The sequence below is a fragment of the Myxine glutinosa genome, chromosome 1, assembly GCF_964187855.1.
Source record: "Myxine glutinosa chromosome 1, kmMyxGlut1.1, whole genome shotgun sequence".
Classification (NCBI taxonomy): Eukaryota; Metazoa; Chordata; class Myxini; order Myxiniformes; family Myxinidae; genus Myxine; species Myxine glutinosa.
Window position 1 is genome coordinate 27169204 of NC_136261.1, and position 22998 is coordinate 27192201.

Here is a 22998-nt window from a genome sequence, read left to right on the forward strand (position 1 = left end):
ATTTTGTCCTTGTCACATATTCAATTTCGTCCAAATCCGTCTACAACTTTTTGAGATATATTGTTCACAAACAGATAGACAGACAAACACACAGACAAGGGTGAAAACAACCTCGGCCCACCTTCAGTGATAGCGGTAATAAATAGGATCAACAAATAATAAGGATATAGACAAAGAAAGGGTACCTATGAATAGAAAGAATATGGAAACCCATCTGCATGCTTAACTGGACAGAAATAGTTTACACATTTAAACCTTAAACTAAACTTAGCACATGCAAACTCATTCAAGGACACAAGACAATGAAAGGATAGATAGGATGGAGGAGGCAGAAGTTTTGGTGGTCTTCCTTTTTGTGGGATGTCAGCTGGTGCAACGTGGGTGTGCAGGCCAGGCCCATGTGTGCAGGCCAGGACACTCCCATCGGTCTCTCCTTCAGGACCTCCAGGCACTGTGGCGATGACTCGCACTCTAGTGTCCATGTGCAATTGTGGTAATGACTCGCTCTCCACACTCCTCCCAACTCTCTTCGGGTCTGTCTCTCTCTCGTCTCTGTGGTGTCTGATTGTGGCTAGCTTATTTAGCCTGTTAATTAAATGAATGATTAAGTGTTCATCACAGAGGGGAAAAAAGACAGACATGCAGGGAATGGCGACAAGGAACTTCCTAAACGTCCTATCCTGGTTGTACTAACTGGGGTTACAAAACACTTGTGGTAATATTCATTAAGGAATAACTAATTAATGCTTATCCATTCATTAACCCTCAAGTCATTTTCATAGCACTAGACTAGTTGGCGGCGTAATGGTTAGAGCGTCCGTCCACTCTGAGTCTGGGAAGTTGGTGGTTTAAACCCCAACCGAGTCATACCAAAGGCGTTATTTTTTTAAATGGTAAATGCTGCTTGGTTACTTGATGCTCAGCATTGAAAAAGAGAGAACACGGACAAACAATGCTGGGAAGGTAATGGAAAACCACCCAGTATAACCCTTGCCAAGAAACTGCTTCGGCAGCAAAGAGTATGGCACAGGTTTGCGATATCATACTGCTTGTGTGCTTGTTCGACCTTTATACTACGTACACTCCTGAACTGCTGGACAGAATGAGTTTAAAACTAGCGATTGTACTTGTGGGGTGCACAAGGTTTTATGGGGGTAATAAATACGTAAATAAATCATAGTCCTGGAGGTTCTGGGTGGAGAGGGGGGCGGGGGGACAGATTATTTGCTGGTTTGTATGATTACCCATAATTTTGTAACTGTATAGCATTTTCCATATTGATATAAATATCGATTGGAGAACCAAACAATAATATTTTGCACAATTGGTTATGCCAGTTGTTAGGCAAAGTGTCGATTATGCTAAAAAACATTAAAAAAGATGAAAGGCAACAAAAAAAAAAATTGGTCAAAAGCCTTAGATTGCATCTTCGTTATTTCTTCTTTCTCCGACCAAATAACCATAAAACAAAAATTAATACAATCTTTTTATCCTCTCTTGCTAGCTGCCTCTCTCCTATTTTCACCCTTTATTCTTTCTTCTCTGAAACACCTTCTTCATCTAACCATGCTCATTAAAAAAGGTTATATATGAAAAATATTATATCGTTAGACGCGTGATCCACCACAAGGGGACTTCTCGGGCTCCTCCCGACTAATGGCCCTAAGGCCACGGATCGTAGATAAATCCACAGTCCAGCGGGTTGCTAATTAACCACGAACACCTATCAGACAACCAAATCTCCCAGGGTCCTCCGTCTAACACCATTTACCTGGGGTGACATAGCCAACCTAACCGGGGATCATGTCCTTACTATGTACTGATCTTATCTTAATTAATCAGGTGCAGCTCAGTGAACTTCCCAGTACATAGCGGTTGATGTGTGGAGCCAATCTATTGAGTAAGAACGTCCCAGCTAACTCTGGTGAGGACTATGCTAAACCAATGGAGGAAAATACATCACAGGCAGATTGTAAGAACATGTGTAAGGCGGGTTAATTATTTAAAAGGGGGTGAGGAAAATTACGTGATACATTTATACATTCAGGGTTTATTCACAAAGTATAGCAGGGAAAAGACATTTATTTGTGTGGTGCAACAACAATGGGGAAATTTGTGTGGTGCGGCAATGTAAAAAGCAAAAAGAGATACAGTGGAAATCCCATCTAATACCCATCTAATATTAGATACCCATCTAATAATTATACCCCGAATGCAATCCTACCCAATCAAACATAACATTGGTGCCAAATCAGACTTGCATCCGAAGGGAAAGTAGAGAGGTTCAGAAAGACAGAGCAGGGCAGGGCTGGTACAACCTCATGGGTCAGTGTGTGAGGACAGACGATTTTGTTGCTTCCCTGTTCTGGGGGAAAGCTAATGGGGAGTAATACTTGTTGTGTTTTCATAGACTGAACGGGGCTTTCCCGGTTTGAACTGATCATCCGGCCAGGAGATGGCGTCTCTGTGCGGCGCGAGATGTTGGTTGCAGCAGTGAGATGCAGGCAGGTGGTTGAAGCATTGTGGAGGTCAAATGGTGGAGGTCATGTGGTAGTGGAACTGTGGTTGAGTCAGTGTGGTTGAGCTGTGGTTGGGGTGCAAGCATGAGTGAATGGAGAGCAAATAAAGCGTGATGTTGGTCATTGGTCTTGTGGTGGAGGAAGGCAGTTGTGGCATTGTGGCATGAAGGTGGTTTGCAGTCCAGTGCTGGTTAAACTGCGGTTGAGGTGCTGCTGTGGCAGTAGTGGCAGTTTCGTTTTGGCACATGAATTTGAATGAGGTTTTGGTGCACATATGCAAATGAGGGCACTGCACACAAAGTCCATTGTGGCTCGAGAGAGAAGGAGAGTGCATTCGCCTTCAAAATGCAAATAGAAGATAAGGAAAATATGGGGAAGAACCTAACTAATCCCTCACAATTCATATTCGCTTTGAAACCCACTAGACACAAAGGAAGACTATCTGGAACATTTAATAAAGAAATAACTAACTTGGAAGCCTGTATGCTGTGTGCCAATACCGGGGTGTCGGTTCACAGAACCGTAATAATAATAATAATAATAATGATAATAATAATAATAATAACTAGCCGAAACCCGTGGAACATCCATGGAAGGGAGGATGTGGTGTATGGATAGAGTGTACCATTATGGATGGCATAGGGGATTTGCTTGTCCGAGTAAGAGTTAGGAAGAAAGATGAGAATGAAGAGTGCATATATGAACAATGATCGCCGACACCAGCACAAATGCATGCTCTGGATTGTCCACCCAGTGGACGGCTTGCTGTTGCCTTCGCCTGTCCAATCAGCGGACGGCTCGCTTCGCCTTCGCCCAGCAGACGCCAATACGATGGCGTCGTATCGGCAGTTAATCAGATGCGTTTGGGCCCCAACGTCGGCTAATTCAGATTTTTTGAGTATGGCTGTACGTGATAAACAAAGAGCGCGGTTCGTAGATCGTAAATCCATTCGTGCCGTGGGCATCGGGTCACTGGGTGCGGCGTAAAAGGGATAACAAAGTCGAGTCCTTACGCTATTATTATATAGATAATAATATATTGTTACGTTTATGGGGGTAAGAGAATACCGTAGGAAAGGTAGAATTTAATAGGAAATAGCATGGACCGTGTGACATGTAGGAGCATTTTGATGTACTAAGTAGGGAAATGTACCTTAAGGTTGTGTTTAAATGTTAATCATACGAGGGATGATGACGTGTTAATTAGTAATAGGGTTTAAAGCTACTTCCCCTGTTCATGTGATACCCTCTGTGGCCATCCCTAACATTTTTGCCAGTACCGCCGGTCAAGCAAAATGACATCGCCGGCCAGGTTATGCACGCTCCATGGGCACGGCACAGCAAAGACCCGCCCAGGAGAGGCGGAGTAACATGGCACAGTGGGCAGGGGGGACAGGACCGGCAGGCCACACCCCTCGAGTGACGCGTGTGGATGACGTAGGGAGCGAGGAAGAAGAAGTGCGTGGTAGGTGAAGAAGCTTGGCCATTTTGGTTTTCTCTGTGAGGAGACTTTTTTTTCTTGGTTTTGTGTGGCGATTTTGGAGGAGCTTTACTTTCTGGGCTCACAAGGGAGACTACAGGATACACGCATTCATCCAGTAACCCTCTCCTGGGTTACATTTCCAAATCCAGGCTGATTGGACACCTCAACTCGTTTGTTCCTCTATTTTCCCTGTCTATGTAACGACATTTCAGAGGCTGTTCTTTCCCACTCTTTCCTCCAGGGCTTCAAGCAGGCAGTGCACCGCCACCTCATGTCACCCGCATCCTGATCCATAATCTTAATTACCCCCATTAACCCTTGCCAACCCTCTAAATTGCTGATTTCAGTGTTTCCTCCCATTCTCTCTTCCTTTGCTACATGTTTATTCCCTTGCTGGTCATGCCCAATTGTTTCCCCACTACGTCGCTGTCAATTTAACCTTGCTCTTCCATGAGCCCTATTATCCTGCTTAGAATTACCTCAGAGCTCTACTGCGAGTGTAATACATAAAGGTGGGCATATATTATATATGCACACTGCAAGCAAATACCTGTTATACCATTAGAAAATTAGCAGCACTGTGTTAATAAGTTTGTTTGAAATTTGAAGGTCTTGGCTTTTGGCATCATCAGTGTGCTATACTCTTTACTGAGTGTCTGCACTGTCCAAGCAGTCCTTTGGCAAGAGTGGTGCTGAGTGGTTTGTCATTGCCTTCCCAGCAGTCATTTAGGACAGGAATTTGTATTTGTTCAACGTGCCGCCGATAATTCGCCTATTCTTGGCAAAATACACTGAGGTTTCTTTACTGTTCACCATGGCCAGTGCTGGCAGAACGATTCTCTCCTCAACATTATTCCGATGGAATGTGCACACAATGATGCATCACTTTGCATGAAAAACACCAGTGACGGTTTATAGCTGGTCAAGATTTCAACTCAAGACGCTAGACCACTCACGATGGGGGCGTATACCACTAGGTTATCCTGCAGTCAGCCTACTCGAGGCTTTCAGACGATTTAACGACCTCAAGCTTTACATATGCTTTTGAGAGACACATACTTCTTGGTTCGTATGCAGTACAAGGCTATGGGGTGGCCTCATTGGTTGAGGGGCGTGGCTGTGCCGTTAACCCTCTGCTGGTTAGGACAGGAATTTGTAATTTGGCCATGGTGCCAGCGAAAGCTCGCCTACTCTTCGCGAAGGATACCATGGGATCTTTAACGTCCACCAACGAATTCTGTCACGTGGGTCACCCTTTCAGCGGGAGGATAGTATATAGCTTGGTCGCGATTCCAACCCAGGTGAGGCAGCTTAGCAGGAGAGGGAGGGGGGGGAGGAAGGGAGTGGGGAGAGTGGAAGGGGGAGGGGAGGTGAGGGGAGAGGGAGGGGGGGGGGGAGGAAGAAAATGTACCCATGCAAAGAGTGCTTTAACCTCAGTGTTGCCCACGTAAACAAGGAAATTGTAATACCCTCTGCCACCATCACCAGGTGGCGCTACACGGTACACATTTATATAGAGAATTTACACCTCTCTCCTGGTCCCCCACACCCCTGAATGAGGCCACGGCCACATAGCCTATGTTACCCCCCAAACAAAGTTGTATTTGTACCCCGAGTAAAGTATATAAGCGTTTATAGCTGGAGTAACTGGTGTTGCTCAAGCGAAAAAGAAACGTTAACATATTTGAAATGAGGGCAAATATAATGGGAAAGCCATTACATCCAAATCAGAATCCATCACAAATGTCAAATCATCATTTTACCTTTTCGTTGAATATATGCTGCTGAATGTGCCTCCTCAACATTATCCAGTAAACATTATCCTCCTCAACATTATCCATTATCCATTATCCAGTAAATAAAACAATTCCAGAAACATTCATCACGTTTCTGAGTTAAGTATGATGATTTTTAGGAAGAAGAAGAAGCCTTACCACCAACTTTGACCGCTTCCGGAATTGTTTTATTATTTGTGTTCAAATGTCTGGTGATCGTTTTGTATTTATTTATGCGAATGTGTACTTGTATATAACTGTCATTAATCAAAAAGGCTTAGGCACTATAGAGCGATTTTTTTTAAATCCCCAAAAAACGACTTTTTTTTTTTTTTGCCTGAAGCACTCCCAGGCACTCACTGATGAACCTCTGAAAGTTTGACGAAAATCCGTTCAGCCATCTCTGAGAAAAATAGCGACACACAGACCAACGGCTCTCTTATATTGTAGAAGAATATAGAGTCCACAAAGAAAAATTCACATTTATCGCACGACAGACATCGCAGCCTAATTCATTTGAAATAAATCATAAGCATAAGTGGCACATTGACATGACTCATAAAATAAAAGTGAATCGGTGAGTTGTTCAAATTGTATGATTATTACGAGGCACAAGTGTTAATGTCGACATGCTGATTTGAAGGTGTTTTCATTATGCACTGCCAAGCGGTGTTTACACTTCCACTTCATTAACGTCGCTTGTAAGTGAAACCAGTGTTGTGAAAAGTTTCACAAAGCACCCAAAGTTTCTGACAGAGTTTAATGAGATACAAGTACAGTGAGTATGCGGGCCAATACAACAATTGTATTGTGCATTCTTCCCTAGAAGTTGCCACCAGCTGAGTACAACGCTGACACATAACTGCCCATCAGCAACAAGATTTAATCACCCACAAATGGCCACACGAGGTCATAAAGCCGCATCCTGTATATAGGAAGGCCTTCTCGGTGACATTATTTAAAGGTCATTGTGGTTAACGATCACATTAACCACTATAATGGGTCCTTTAATAGTAAATCATGATTAGGTCTGAAACCGAGCTCCAAAGTGCACAAAACTATGCAAACACTCTGCAATTACTTGATGTTTTTTTTAAACGGATGTCAAGGGTCTTGGAAGTATTAATCAAACAAAGAACAGAGGATTTAAGACTGACACTCAGTAGTTATGGGGAACAGGAAGTCAGATCACAATCGCACTGTATGGCAAGTATGGCATGGCAAGTATGGCACTAAGATCAGGGAATTTGACTAAGATACTGCCACACAAGGACCCATTGTTTTTAAACTATATCCTCAGATATAACATTTACAGCCAAAATGGAGACAGATGAAATACATACTGTGAAGAAGCAGATTTTCCCTAATGGGACGTCACCAGTTTGTTTTATATTTCTTCCACTAGATGGCAGTTTTTAGTCCACTAGATGACGGTTTACCACAAACATGTTGGCCATTTTTTAACCCACACATGTGAAGCGAAAAGCAGGGTTAAGCAATTGGTTCACTTTGTCTGTTTGTCTATCCACAAGCGTCAGTTTATGATCAAGAAACAACTTAATTTAAATGGAAGGTTATATTTTGAACATGAATCTGAAAGCGATCCTGTAGTTTCACAGCACTTTGGCTCTGAATTCGTCCCGATCGCACATGTGCACGGAGGAGTGAGATCATTATTTTACGCTGTCTGCGTTCTTCCAAATGTCAAAGCCAGATAATAGCAGTCAAAGAATATTGAAAATCATTCCCAGTCTTCCAGTTCACAAGACGTTGTTGTGGAGGAGTCTTCCGGTTCACAAGACGTTGTTGTGGAGGAGTCTTCCAGTTCACAAGACGTTGTTGTGGAGGAGTCTTCTGGTTCACAAGACATTGTTGTGGAGAAGTCTTCTGGTTCACATGACGTTGTTGATCTATGTAATACCGGCACCATCCGCACAATAGAGATTAGTGGTGGTGACTGCAGAAATCTGTTGTCGGATTGGCGCACACTCGCACCCCCCTGTTAACCAATAAGAATGGACAGGATTCTTACATTTTCTCCAGTTACCATCGTGATCGATGACGAAACTGTAATCGATAGTAATTGATAGATTAAAAATTTGGAAACGCTCTGCGACCCTCCGACAGGTGTGCAGGTGTGTTCCATTGTCAATAAACTTGAAGAGTGCTCACCTAATTTTAAACACTCAAGCAAGCACTCCAAAGAAACAGTTGAGAAGGAACGGCTGGCATGGCAAGCTGATTGCTCATGGAAAATACATTATGTTGCAAAGCCTGGTTGTCGTTAAGGACGCGTAGGCTGCCTGGAAACCGCTAAGCCACGCCCCTCGGTCAGTTGTGTTTTTAATGAGTCTAAATCGATGAACTAGTGCAACTTATAAACGTCTAATTGCTTCACTGTGAGTTGTGTCGACCTTTAAAAGGATCAAATATCATATGAAAACAGAGGTAGGAAAATGTTCGGAGAACGCTTGGATTCGGAAGAGGGTCAGAGAGCGGTATTCAGGATTGAAAAGCAGATAGCGAAAGAGAGGTGTGATGTGATGGGCGTGAGTTGCTTGAAGGATGAAGTGGGACAAATCGTTGTGGACCCAGATGGAATTAAAGGAAGATGGAAAAGATATATGGAAATGCTGTTGAATACAGAGAATGAATGGGATGGCAACATAGAGAGTAACCCAGTTTTAGGACCGGCAGAGAAGATAACTGAGGAGAACTCGAACTCGAACTCGCTCAAACTCTCTTGCGCACGTCCCTCCCTGGCTGTCTTGTACCCTCTGCGCTTTTCCTCTTGGTCTTGAGAGGTCCTGGTGGTCTTGGTTCGCCATCTGCGTGGTGCTTGGAGCGGTGCTTTTGGTGCTTTGGGGTCTCGTGTGCAATCGGTGCTTCTGGAGCTTGGAGTTTGGAGCGAGGGACCTCGTTGTGTGCGATCGATTGGAGCTTGGAGCGAGGCCTGGTGGCACGCGAGCGGGGCCGAACGGAGCCGTGTTTGGACGGCAGACAATACAAGACAACAGACAAGATAAGGCCGCACCCACAGAACATTTTACAGTACACGACGTTTCTTTTTATTAATTAATCTTTCCTTGTTCGTTTCTGAAGTCGGTGTGTGGGATCCCAATTTAGGAATTAGATTTATCGCCGCATTTCCCTGTCCCGATTCTTATTGCAATAAACCCTTGTATTATTTTCCATTCCCCACAAATCTGGTTCTGTTTGAGTTTGTTCGCCTTCCACAGGTACGCGCTTTTACCGCAGCTTCCACTTTCCTTCTTCTTCCCGCGCTACATAAGTAGAATCCGTGTTTGGTTATCGCCTCAAGTAAATCCGTTCTGGTCTTCCGCGGTTTCAAACATTCAGCGGTTTCAAGTATAAACAACCACCTTTAGAGGCCATAGAGCGGTTTCAAGTATCCGCACGACAATATACTTGAACACTGTAGAACACAAAACGCCTCATTGGCACTTTCTAAAGCCATTTGTTTAGCAGTACTTGGGCAAAGTATTACTGCATTTTACATCATATCGACCAATCAAATTTACTGACGGCAGAAAGAGCTGGATTTATGTTTAACAAGCCCCGGGACATTCGAGTAGTAGAGCCCCTTCCCCACCCCTATCAATCTCAAAACGTAATGGGAAGAAATAAAAAAATAAAAAAGAGCTGAACATCTAGGGCTTACATCTAGCATAAAAGGTCATCTAGGGCTTACTGTGTATAGCCTATGCGAATTTATTTAGCCACCTAACTGCATCAAAACCCAGCAACCATAATATAAATGCCCAATAGTAATTTAAATACTAGAGCAATGTGACTGCGTTGCCAGTCGCCAATATGCCTCCGTGTAGTCCCTGCCCATGACAACGGGTAGATGCCCTCATTGACTGGCCTAAAAATAAATAAGTTTGATTGCATTTTTACCAGACAAGACAGGTTTCATATCAATCGGTGAAGCGGTTTCAGAGAAGGGCATTCAAGATAATATGGCTGCCAAACGTCATGCCTTATGACATCAAAAATGTACATTCTGCATATGTATGGGTAGGGGATCACGTTTGTGAAGTTTCATGTTGATCGGATAAGGATAGTTTTTTTTATCCAAGATGGCTGCCACACCATGTGACCGATGACGTTTTCGTGATCAACTTTTAATCACAATGCCGTGTCAATGACGCATGTAAAGTTTCGAGTCAATCGTTTCGGTGGTTTGGAAGATATTTTTTTAAGGCTTTAGGTTAAATCCAATATGGCTGCCAAACCATGTGACCTATAATGTCATCAATTTAATATTTCAATACAAATGGATCATAGATCATGCGCATGCAATTTCAGATTTTTAGGATAAGGCATTCCAATAAAACATTTAGGCTGGTATACCACTTCACCAATGATGTCATCATTATCATGCTTTTGTTCCCCTTTAGGAGTACTTGCCAGTGTGCCAAGTTTTAAAATTTCCCATTCAGGATTTTTTTTTTGCGTTTAATCCAAGATGGCTGCCATATCACGTGACCTATGACATCATAATTATGTTTAAAACCTTCTTTTTTACATGGGTGTCGCTCCTACCCTCAAGGATTCGTCTCAATCGGACATGTAGTTGCCGAGAAAAATGAGTTTGTTCTCGTATGGACAGACAACCCGAAACCATAATGGCTCTGGCCACCTATGTGGCAGAGACATAAAAAACAGTTTACAATGTTACTACTATGCGCTTGTACAGCATTGCAATACAAGTAATATGAAAATGCACTCTCAAAGCAATATGAAAACTGACTCACCACTTTATAATGTTTTCCTTCTCGATTTCGCACTTGCAAAGCAAACCGGCTCTTCCGGGAGTTTGGCTTTGTCGTATATTTCCTTTTGCCCATATGTCTGTGTCAATGTCGATTAATCAAGTGTAAGTAACAAAAAATTTGCTCCATTACAATAAGATTCGGCCTACTGAATAAAACAATTCTACATCGTTCGTGGTTGCGTGATTGCGTCATTTTGACGTGATGATGCCGATCCTCCCATTAAAGGTCATGCGATTCGTGTGGTATGTCACCAATTGCTTGTCCAGTATTACTGTTTGTGTTTTTAATTAAACGTTGAGTTATTTATATGAGACCTTGAATTCTTGTCTCCAATCTCTGCTAACTTTGAGACAACAAAGGAATAAATAATACCAGCTTTATAAATAAATTAATATATCGTATGTTTTTTGTGGGCCCCCTCTGGAGTTTGGGCGCTGGACAAATGTCCCGTTTGTCCTCCCCTAAATCCAGCCCTGCTTGCAGACCCGCCCATGTCATTGTTTCTCATGATTTGTGCAGGGTAAGGTGTTCTATGAACTCTGTAGTGTACACTGTTTTATTTTAAAAGGATGTTTTTTAATCTTCTGACATTAAAGAACGATGTGGATCGTCAAATGAATAAAAAATAATAACAGGAGTTGCAACGCATATCAACGTTTATTTTAAGATGAAGGAAGGGTGGTGGATATGACAGGAGGGGGCTGAAAACATTCAACCATTTTTGAGTACGCAATATTGTTACGGATTAGTCACTTCCGTTGTTGGGGTTTTCCTCCACTTGAAAGATTTCTGATTCTATGTACTATTATTGTCTTCCAAAGGTTTATTGTTTGTGAACAGTTATCAAAAGTTAAAAAGGCTAACTTTAAATGATACCGGAAACCGAACCGGAAGACGAGGGGAGAGAAGAGGAAGAGGGCGGAGCGAGAGAGTCGGAGAAGAAGCTGGTTGCTTTGCGGTCTGCAACGAACATTGTCGAGCAAGAGTCACGTACTTTGGGTTCCTGGGAAAAAGGAATTCCTGCGATAAAGTTGTTATTGCTGTGACGGATCATCCTGCGTGTCAGGTTTGGCGTTAGATTCCGAAGAATCATCGCTGGGTTATCTCGACTCGAGAACCACGAGCCGTCGGCCATTTTGACTCGTGCGCTTCGCGCGTCGAGCAGACTTTCCTTGCTTCGTCAACTGTTTCCACCGCTTTCAGACGTATCTGTGGTGTGTGTGTGCACCGAGGCTTTTGACGATTACTTTACGGCACGCCGACCGTGAACAGTGAAAGTTCATACCTGGAGGGTGCCGTTGGATTTCCCAGTTGCCGTGAGTGCGCCTTTGTGCCGCTTTAACCATGTGACCATTTTCTCCGCTTTGGGCTTTGTGCCGTTTTGGGCGGCGTGTCTGTGCCTGTCCTCTGAATGAGATTCTGGTTTCGATTCGACATCGTTCCGTTGATCACTGGAGGGGACCAACGCTGAGCTTGAAGACGGGAATATAGAGACACTGGGGAAGGTTATTTTCCACTCACTTGGAGCACAGTGAGTTACCTCATGCATGTTAATGGATGGTACCATCATAGGAGATATTGATTGTACTCTTGATTCCTATTATTGTTGTACTGTTATTTTTGTGTGATTTTTAATACAATATTTGTTTGTATTATTGGTGTTTGTATTATTTGCAATTGGTGTGGTTTCACCATTAGTTTTTGACACAGGATAACATATTTTTCTGCCGTGGCTCCTCTCGGGGTTCGGAGGTATACCGAGACCAGGAAGTCGGGGAGGAACACGTAACAATATGTAGATCATCCCTCATAACAGTAATGAATGGTGATATTTCCAATCTCATCAGGACTGTACAAGGTTTTGAGCCTCCTGTAACAATGATGGTGTGCAGTAGTTTATATACTGGTGTTATCAAAATCTCACTTTAAAGCACTTAGTGAATTTATCAGTCGTGTTTATTTCACTAATGCTGCAAATCGCCAAATTATTGTCCCGAGAAGATACGATGTGGACATTTACAATAATTATGTGCAAAAATGTGGCTTCCCTGAAGGTCAAGCTCGACTATACCTCACACCGTTGTTAAGTGGTGAGGACCAAGGCCTGCCCAAAAGATAGGACGTCACTGTAAAACTTCTTACAATTCCCACACTGATGAGGAATTTAACAAGAATGGATATTAGAGGAATATGATCTTAGCACATTTATGACTAATGTCCTTCTTTATGCGAGCTGTAAATGAGCTGAATTAACGATTATCTTTCTGCTGGAGCCTTTCCAACTCTTAGACAACTTGGATCTGTACTAACTTAGCGACCATTTGCAGATGTACATTTTCGCATCACACAGCACACGGTACAGTTGGGCTTCTTGCAATAGGCCGTTAAGAAAGGCGTTCAAATCAAAGTTACACATTGCACAAACATCATCTAGCTAGCCAGTGGAGGGTCAGTGGGGATGTACTCGGGTAGGGAAGTACCTTGCGTGGTCATCAAATGCTGATGATGAAAACAGCACCACAGAAATGACAAGGCAATCGTTGTCAAGTGCGCATGCAGCAGGGTACAGGGCAGAAGCCAAATGAGAAATGGTTCCAAACTTCCTAGTTTGCCTTCATCGCAATTGCTCAGGCCTTGAGCACATTCAGTGACAATATGACACTTCAGTTAGTTGTTGTGGGTAAGATTGAATTGGGTTGTGGCAGGTACAGTTCTTGTGTTTGCTTTTTCAGAAGTTGCACAAGTGAGCAATTTTCATGAAGCTTTTCATGAAGAATTTTCCATTTAATTAGAAATATGAGAGCAAATTTTCTCAACCTACTATTGACAGAGGTATGCTAACTGCTGTGAGAAAGAAGGTGAAGTGATATTTCAGGTGTGAAGAGATTTTGTTGCTCCTCCGAGTACCATTCTAGTCTTTATTTTCGTGTTGACGCAGACCGGCTCTAGTCCTTATGCAGAGTAGCATTTTTTCATTAAGAGTGCGATGAGATTTGACTAGGATACAGTTATTCACCATCATTGCAGTGCAACTAGTGTGAGCAGCCCGATCTCTGCTCGCTACATGCATAATTACAGTATAAGACAACTTACTAAAATCTGCACTTGGTAGGGCCTCAACTTTGCAGTCAGTTGCTTTCCATTCGTCGTCGATGGCATCTTCCGTTATGTTGTCTGGCGAGTCTGATGAGTTTTTGTTGTCTGTTGAGTCCGACGAGTCTGGTGGAGGGAGGTGGTATATGGCAAAATGTTAACCCATCCTTCTGATGTTCCATCAAATGGAGAAAGCATGATTGCTTGAACATTACCATGCATAGCTGGTTCAGAATATATGATTGATTGGGATACTATCACATCGGAATGGAACGCAATCAGGACCGGCCTTTCATCAGTCTGTTTAAATATGTAGAGCCCTCAGTTGTCACAAATCCCCAAAATGAGCTGCAAGTCCACATAATGAGGGCTGTTATATGCTTTCATGTAATGCAGTGCTGGAATGATATCAAGCTGCTGGGCACAGTTTGCCTTGTGTCTCAGGTGAGTTTAAATTATCCATACACGGACACATCACTCGATGCACAAAACAAGCCAACTTTTCCAAATAAAAATGAGGATGAAAACAGTGAGTTTGGAAACGCTTCAGTTTAAAGGAAATGTACAAGGTACAAGGCAAGGGAAGGAGGGGTAGCAAAAGTCAAATTCCCAGGTTGGGTTATCGATTGGCTCCTTACGTTTTTATTTTTATTTTGCTAACTCTTCATGCAAAACAAGATGTTTTGTTAGAACAGGTGTAACAGCAACAACCTTTCTACCTGACTAGTTCATAACAGAGTATATAGTCTAGGCTAGCTAATAATATCGCCCTTTCTCTCCCAGTAAAGATTGGGGTTAGGCTTAGTATGAATGAATGAATGATTGTTTTAAGGCCATTTTTCCCGCTAGAGCAGGGGTTCGCCTTGTGGGCCCCATGACAATCATGGTTCCCTGTTTGAGGCAATGTTTTTATGGCCGGATGCCCTTCCTGACGCCAACCCTTAGTCGCCTCTTCGATGCGCAGGGATACAGTGTACCTATTCTAAATCGGGGTACACACCGGCATCATTCATCCCAGCAAGCTGGTACTCAATTTGCCGACCTCGGAAGGATGACAGGCTGAGTCAACCCCCCTGGCATTAATTCAGCGATCGACCGGGATTCGAACCCAGGATCCTAGGATCCCAAGCCAGCACCCTAACCACTAAGCGAGCACCAGGCTCGGTTAGGCTTAGTATAATGGAGACTATACCCAAATTATAATGTGGCTGGCCCAGACTATACCCGAGTATAAATGATTCAAGGAGGGTTTTCACCGTTTGTTCCATTGGCTTCAAATTTCCATTTCTGAAGATGGCATTTTCCAGCAATCCATGGATGCAACATGGCACACAGGTTTAAACGAATACACTCTGATAAATAAAATGGGGGGGGGGGGGGTGGAGGGGGGGGGGCTAAGGGGTCCAATTCCATCCTAGTGGCAATTTTATAGTCGCTATAATCAAGACAATCTTGCACGGAATTTTAGATTCCTTTCCAGAGGGCATCCATATTTGATACGATTAATCAAACCCCTGCTGGGCCTAGAAAGTTTCAATCTGCCCACTGCTAACAGCAGTGGATATGGGCCATCAAATTGTTGTGCCAAAGGAACTGCCTGAAAGCAGATGAAATCGAGATGACTATAAAGAAAACCAATATCACTCTGGTGGTGCTGGGACAACCTCAAGCTGTGACTAGTTATAAAAAGTCTGGGAGACGGAGGTTGATAAATTGCTATGAAGGTGTTGTTTAGGCCACTCTAGTACAAGTGGGTGTAATTGATAGGATTTTTTTCTTCCTGATTACATGCATGTGTTCAATGAAAAATAAAAAATGCATTTCTTAGACCAGTACCTTGTTCTAATAACTTTTCGAATGGCACACGCGTGTATGTGAATCTCACTCGTCCATGTTGTGAAGAAGTTTAGTGTTTACACTTTTGTGCTGAAATTATCACAGGTGGATATTTTTTTAGAAACTTTAACACGAGATTAGTTGTTTCAAAGTGATAAGCAAAAAGCAACATCATAATTGATGTAGCCTATATACACTACAAATATACACTACAAATAACTCAGAAAAATAATAAGTCGAGAGACACTTTGGTGCTTTTCAAATCAATGTATGTCTGCAACTTTATGATGTGGGAAGATGAGAACTAAGTACTAGCTAGAACTGCATTCGGTAGAGCAAATACCTCTGCCAGGCTGAACAGTTTATGATTTGTATTCCACTGGTAGGCCGGATCTGGATTCGGACCTGAACCAAAATCTAATCGGCTTGTTGTTGTCACCAAACCAACTCGTCCACCAAGTTTAGTCATAAATCGTCCACAACTTTTTAAATATCATGTTGTATATCGCTTTTCTTATATCTACCGGTGTGTACCCAGGTTAGAATAGGTACACCGTATCCCTGCATGTCGTAAGAGGCGACTAAGAGGGTTGGCCCCAGGAAGGGCATCCGGCCATAAAAACATTACCTCAAAAAGAGAACCATGACAATTACAACTACATATGGGCAGGGTGCAGCCCGAAGTGGAGATCGGTTTCTGAGGTTTGGGACATGGAATGTAGGGACAATGACAGGGAGATCAGGAGAAGTGGTGGAAGTATTGGTCAGAAGAAGAGTGGACATATGTTGCGTGCAAGAGACGAGATGGAAGGGAAGTGGTGTGAGAATGGTGAAGGGTAGGCAGGCACAGAAATACAAGTTTGTGTGGCAATGGTGCCCGGAGGGCGTGAATGGTGTTGGTGTCCTGTTTTCTGAGGAGTTTGTAGACAGTGTGGTGAGTGTGACTAGAGTCAGTGATAGGTTGATGGTGGTGAAAATGATGATTGGAAATCTCTTGGTGAACGTCATCTCGGGATATGCTCCGCAGGTTGGTCGGAGCGATGAAGAGAAGGACAGGTTCTGGTGTGCGATAGAGAAGCTGATGGAAAACGTGAAAGATGAGGAAGTTGTTGTGGTAGGAGGAGACCTAAATGGACATGTGGGAAGGAGTATGGATGGTTTTGAGGGAGTTCATGGAGGTTACGGATATGGTGTGAGAAATGGAGAAGGTGAAAGGATTTTGGAGTTTGCTGATGGAGCTGATTTGTTGATTTGTAATACTCAGTTCCAGAAAGGGGATAATAAGCTTGTTACATACACGTCAGGTGGGTCGACGACAACCGTTGACTACCTGATGGTGCATAGGCGAGATAGGGGGCACCTCCGGGACACAAAGGTGATCCCCGGGGAGGAGGCTGTTTCACAGCACCACTTGGTTGTCTGCGACATAAGGGTGAAAGGTGCGAGGAGAGCTCGGCGGGTGAAGTACCAACCGAGAATGAAGGTGTGGAGGTTGAAAGAGGTGACAGTAAGGGAGGCATTAAAAGAGAGGCTGAGTAGGGTAGAGGATGATGTGGTTGAGCTTGAACGTGGTTGGATGTCAATGAAAGCTAGTCTGTTGGGAGCCGTTGGTGAGGTATGTGGATGGACAAAAGGACCACCGAGGCACACGGAAACATGGTGGTGGGATGATGAAGTTGGAAAGAGGATTGACGAGAAGAGGAAGAAGTTCAAGGAGTGGCAGAAGGCGAAGGGTACGGGAGCGGAAAAAGCAGAGCATGAAAGTTATAAAGCAGCCAAGAAGGCTGCAAAGAAAGAGGTAGCAAAGGCGCAGGAGGAATGTAGGAAAATGTTCGGAGAACGCTTGGATTTGGAAGAGGGTCAGAGAGCGGTATTCAGGATTGCAAAGCAGAAAGCGAAAGAGAGGTGTGATGTGATGGGGGTGAGTTGCTTGAAGGATGAAGTGCGACAAATCGTTGCGGACCCACATGGAATTAAAGGAAGATGGAAAAGATATATGGAAATGCTGTTGAATACAGAGAATGTGAATGGGATGGCAACATAGAGAGTAATCCAGTTTTAGGACCGGCAGAGAAGATAACTGTGTGTGTCTGAACAAGTGTGTGTCTACCCTCAGGAGTGCCAGGAAGCACTATCTCTCCTCACTCAAGAATGAACTCTCAAACCTGTCTCCTTCCTCCAAATCCTGGTGGCGTCTGGTCAAATCCGTTTCTGGTGTTTGTTCCCCCTCCATCCCCTCCCTTACCTCAAATGGCCACACAGTTGACATCGCACGTGACAAAGCCGAATGCCTCAACTCTGTGTTCGCCTCAAAATCCTTAGTCCCAAACCCATCTCTCTCTGTTCCCACCTTTCCCAGTCGAACCCAACTGCTCCTGGACTCTGTGTCCTTCTCTCCTGACAAGGTGGAGGAGTTTTTGTCAAACCTCGACTCTGATTCTGCAACTGGACCAGACGGCATCAGCCCACGGGTCCTAAAATCCTGCTCTGCCGCTCTATCTCACCCTCTCTCTGTTCTTTTCACCCTATCTTTTGCTCAAGGTCATCTGCCAGCATCCTGGAAATCAGCTAACATTACCGCTTTACACAAAAAAGGTGCAAAAACAGATCCTTGCAACTACAGACCAATCAGCCTGCTCCCAATTATCAGCAAAGTCATGGAATCCATCATTGCTTCGGATATGAAATCTTTCCTCTTCTCCAATGGCTTGATCTCTGACCATCAATTTGGTTTCAGACCAGGTCACTCTACTCTGGACATGCTGCTTCTGCTGTCTCAACAATGGATGGAGGTCCTCAATGCCAAACAGGAAATCAGAGCTGTCTCCCTTGACATATCACGGGCCTTTGATACGGTATGGCACCCAGCTCTGCTCACCAAACTCTCCTCCTATGGTATCCATGGAAATCTCCATGCATGGCTTGCGGACTTCCTCTCTGGTCGTAGTCAACGTGTGGCCCTGAATGGGTTTCTCTCATCTCCTCTTCCTGTTCAGGCTGGAGTTCCCCAAGGAAGTGTGCTGGGCCCTGTGCTTTTTCTGGTCTTTATCAATGATCTCTCCGACTCTCTGGAAAATCCTCTCTATCTCTTTGCTGATGACTCCACTCTCTGCCGCTCCATTCCTCTTCCCTCAGATCGGCAGTCTGCAGCCTCCTCACTCTCTGAAGACCTGGACAAAATCACAGACTGGTCAAACAAGTGGAACATGTCTTTCAATCCTGACAAATCTCACTCTCTCACTATGTCTCTCCGAAAAGATCGACTGGACAACCCTCCCATCTACTTTCTCAACAATCCTCTCCAAGAAGTTCTGTCGCTCAAGCTTTTGGGTCTCACTATCTGCCATGATCTTTCTTGGGAAAACCACATTTCCAAGCTGGCCTCCAAAGCCAGTCGCCGACTGGGCATCCTCCGTCGTGCGAAGTCCTTCCTCGGCACACCTGAGCTCCTCACCACATACAAGGCTTTCATCCGCAGCTCAATGGAATACTGTTCTCCCCTCTGGGCTGGTGCTCCTGCCTCACACCTGGCTCGGCTTCACGCTGTTGAATCCAAAGCTTTCAAAATCATTGGAATCTCCCGCGATGAAGCTATCTCTGAGGGCCTTTCACTCACTCACCGCTGGCAGGTAGGGGGTCTTTCTGTCTTCTACCGACTCCTCTCCGGCCTTGCTCCCCCAGCTCTCTCTGTGCTCTGTCCCCCAAATATTCCTACAGGTCGCACAAGATCTGCCAGCAACCCTCTGATGGTTAAACTGCCGAAATCTCGGCTCTCTGCTCACCTTCACTCTTTCATTCCTCTTTTCTCCCGCCTCTGGAACAAACTCCCACACTCCCTTCAATCCCTCTCCTCCCTCCAGGTCTTTAAAACAGCTGTTCACCACCATCTCTTATCTTCCCCCATCCAAAACCTTGATGTTTTCTACCCCCACTAATTCACCCCAGATCCACCTTGTTTGAAATTCCAACTTCTTTCCTGGAAATCCTGGCAGTGTCCATATGTTTATACCTCTCCCACCCCCCCCCCCCCTTCACATGCCTCCCCCCCAAAGCCCTCTCCCTCCCACAGATCTCTCCATGTCTCCATGTCTCTCGGTCCCTGCTCTCAAATGTTGTGTTTGTGTCCTTCCCCCTCTCTCCCCATCTTGTCTACCGCTCCCGATGTTATTTGTTTTATGTGTCTGTTTGTCTTTCTGTGTGATTAATGTTCGCTCTTTCACGAGCCTCGATCTTGTATACAAAAAAAAAAAAAAAAAAAAAAAAAAAAAAAACTGAGAAGGAAGTTGAGGAAGCGATAAAAGCAATGAAGAGTAGAAAAGCGGGAGGGCCGACGGGAGTTGTGGGAGATATGTTGAAGGCAGCAGGAAGTTGGGGTGTGAAGAGAATGACAGAGATCTGTAATCTGGTGGTGAAAGAAGGCCGCATTCCAGTGGATTGGGAACTGAGTACCCTCGTCCCTCTATACAAGGGGAAAGGTGACCCTCTGGAGTGTGGCTCGTACTGAGCGATAAAGTTATTGGAGCATGGAATGAAGGTATTGGAAAGGGTGTTGGAGAGGAGGATAAGGAAGAAGGTGAAGATCGACGAAATGCAGTTTGGATTTATGCCAGGAAGCGGATTGACAGACATGCTCTTTATTGTGAGGCAGTTGCAGGAGAAGTACAAGGAGAAGAGGAAGAAGTTGTTTCTTGGGTTTGTTGATCTGGAGAAAGCATTCAATAGGGTTCCACGTGAAGTATTGACATGGGCATTGAGGAAGTTAGAAGTGGAGGGATGGTTGATCAGAGTAGTGATGGCAATGTACAAAAGAGCGCGCACAGCTGTAAGGACGAAGGACGGGAACAGTGGTGAGTTTGAGGTGAAGGTGGGAGTGCATCAGGGGTCGGTACTAAGTCCACTACTATTTGTAGCTGTGATGGAGGTGCTGGCTCAGAACATAAAGGAGGGTTTACCGTGGGAGTTGTTGTATGCAGATGATCTGGTGTTGATTGCGGAAAGTATGGATGGACTGAAGGAAAAGATGAACAAGTGGAAGGAATGTATGGAAACAAAAGGTCTGAAGGTGAATATAGGAAAGACGAAGGTGATGGCAAGTGGTAAAGCATGTGGTGAGGTGGAAAGAACTGGGAAGTGGACATGTGCTATGTGCAGGAAGGGTGTCGGAGTGAACTCCATTCAATGTACAATGTGCGCTGAGTGGGTTCATCAAAAATGTAGTGGTCTGAGAGGGCCATTAACCAGTGTGGCAGCTACATTCAAATGTAAGGTGTGCACAGAGGGAGCTGCAGATGGAGGAAATGTTGAGTTGGATCTTGGAGACGGCATGAAGCTGGAAGGTGTGAAAACATTTTGCTACCTCGGAGACATGCTGAATGGAGAAGGTGGATCAGACTCGGCAATGGTTGCTCGAGTGAGATGTGCATGGAAGAAGTTTCGGGAACTGAGTGGCATGCTGATGAGGAGGCGAGTGTCGTTGAAGCTGAAGGGAAAGGTGTATGCTGCATGTGTGAGAAGTGTTATAATTTATGGGAGCGAGACATGGGTCATGAATGTAGAGCAGCAACGAAGGCTGGAAAGGGTGGAAATGTGAATGGTTCGGTGGATGTGCGGAGTATCGTTGAGAGAGAGGAAGATAAATGATGAATTGCGAAAGATGATGGGAATAGAGCCTGTGATTGATGCTGTGAAGAGGAACAGGTTGAGATGGTTTGGTCCTGTCTTGAGGAAGGATGAAAGTGACTGGTTGAGAAGAGTGATGGAAATGAATGTAGAAGGAAGTAGAGGACGGGGAAGACCGAGAAAGACTTGGCTAAAGATGGTGGAAGAAGAAATGTGGGCAAGGGGGTTAACAAGGAGAGATGCAGAAAATAGGGCAAAATGGAGAAGATTGTCATGGAGACCGCAAGGCTAACCCCCACTCTAGCAGGGAAAATGGCCTTAAAATGCATGTTGTTGTTGTTGTTGTTGTTGTTGTTGTGTATCGCTTTTTGCCCGATCTCTCAATGTTGAAGAATCATTTTAAAATTTTTCGTATCTGGGTCCAGATTCGAATCTTCACCAAAATCGAATCAATTCTTCCTTTTCATATACGCAACCTGTCCACCAAGTTTCGTCCGAATCCGTCCCAACTTTTTGAGATATCCTGCGATATATCTTTTTTCACCCTATCTCACAATGGTGAAGAATCACTTTAAAATTTTACTAGCCAGATCTGGTTTTGAATCTTTAGCAAATTTGAATCAATTCTTCCTCGTCACATATGCTACCTCTACGTAAAATTTCATCCGAATCTGTCCACAACTTTTTGAGATACCGTGAAATGGGGTGAATAGGGACAGCAAGGTGAATAGGGACACAAACTGAAAAAACGTTCGGAACGTTTTTCGCTGAAAATTGATAACCATACTGATTTGTTGATACGTATTTGGGTTGAAAGTGTTCTCTTGTTTTAAAAAAAAGGAACTTGTCGTCCCTATTAACCACATATATGGGTTAAATAGGAATAAATAGGATTTTTATGGCTGTCCCTATTCACCCCGTTTTACGGGTGAATAGGGACAGTCACTAATACAAAAAAAAATAAAATCAAGAAACAATCTTGTGTTTCCAACTTATTGCTAAATTGATAGCTCAGATGGATGCACATAATATGCACCCATAATATTGTCGCGCAACTCCGGTTAACACCAGAGTCGCGGATAGCCTAAACGCGCTTCCCTTCTGCGTGCCGGCGCAGCTTCGATCCTGCAACCGAAATTAACTCGACACGGACACCAAATTCAATGTACAAAAATAAAGATTTATTCCGGACCCGATACAATAAAACGTGGCGATAATCAAATAATGGCCTAAATTGGGACGTCCCCACATGACAGATCTCAAAGCACAGACGAGGGAAAAGAATAACAAAATAACACGTCTCGTCATGTAAGGGGGGAACGCGTAGCTCGGTCTTATCTGTCTCTGGTCGTCTTCCGTGTAACATGGCCCCGCTCGGCCACCACCAGGCCTCGCTTCAAGCTCCGATCCACTCGCCGCCCAAGAGGTCCATGCACCAGGCACCATGCGTCCAATGCAGGCCAGCGAGCTCACACAAGGTCGACCCTCAACTCGAGCACGAACACAGAACGACGAAGAACGGCAAAAAGGGAAAGAGAGCGCAAGTCCACTGCACGCCAAGTGCCGCTTCGAGCCAAGTCCAAGCCAACGAAGCAACTCTCACAATTCTCTCCCTGTCCGAACTCCACTGCTGGCCAACTCCTCTGCTTGCCAACTCACTCACTCCACTGCGTCTCAAGACTCACTGCCAGAAGCAACTCTCTCAAGACTCACTCGGCGCAAGACCCACTGCCAGACTGGCGTTCGGCGCTCGCTGATCTCCACTGGCCGGCTCACTCACTCCACTGAAGTCCTGCCGCCCCTCATATCACTCCACGGCGGTGACGTCAGCCTTGGCACGCCACCCAATCAGTGGCCTCCACCGAATCACA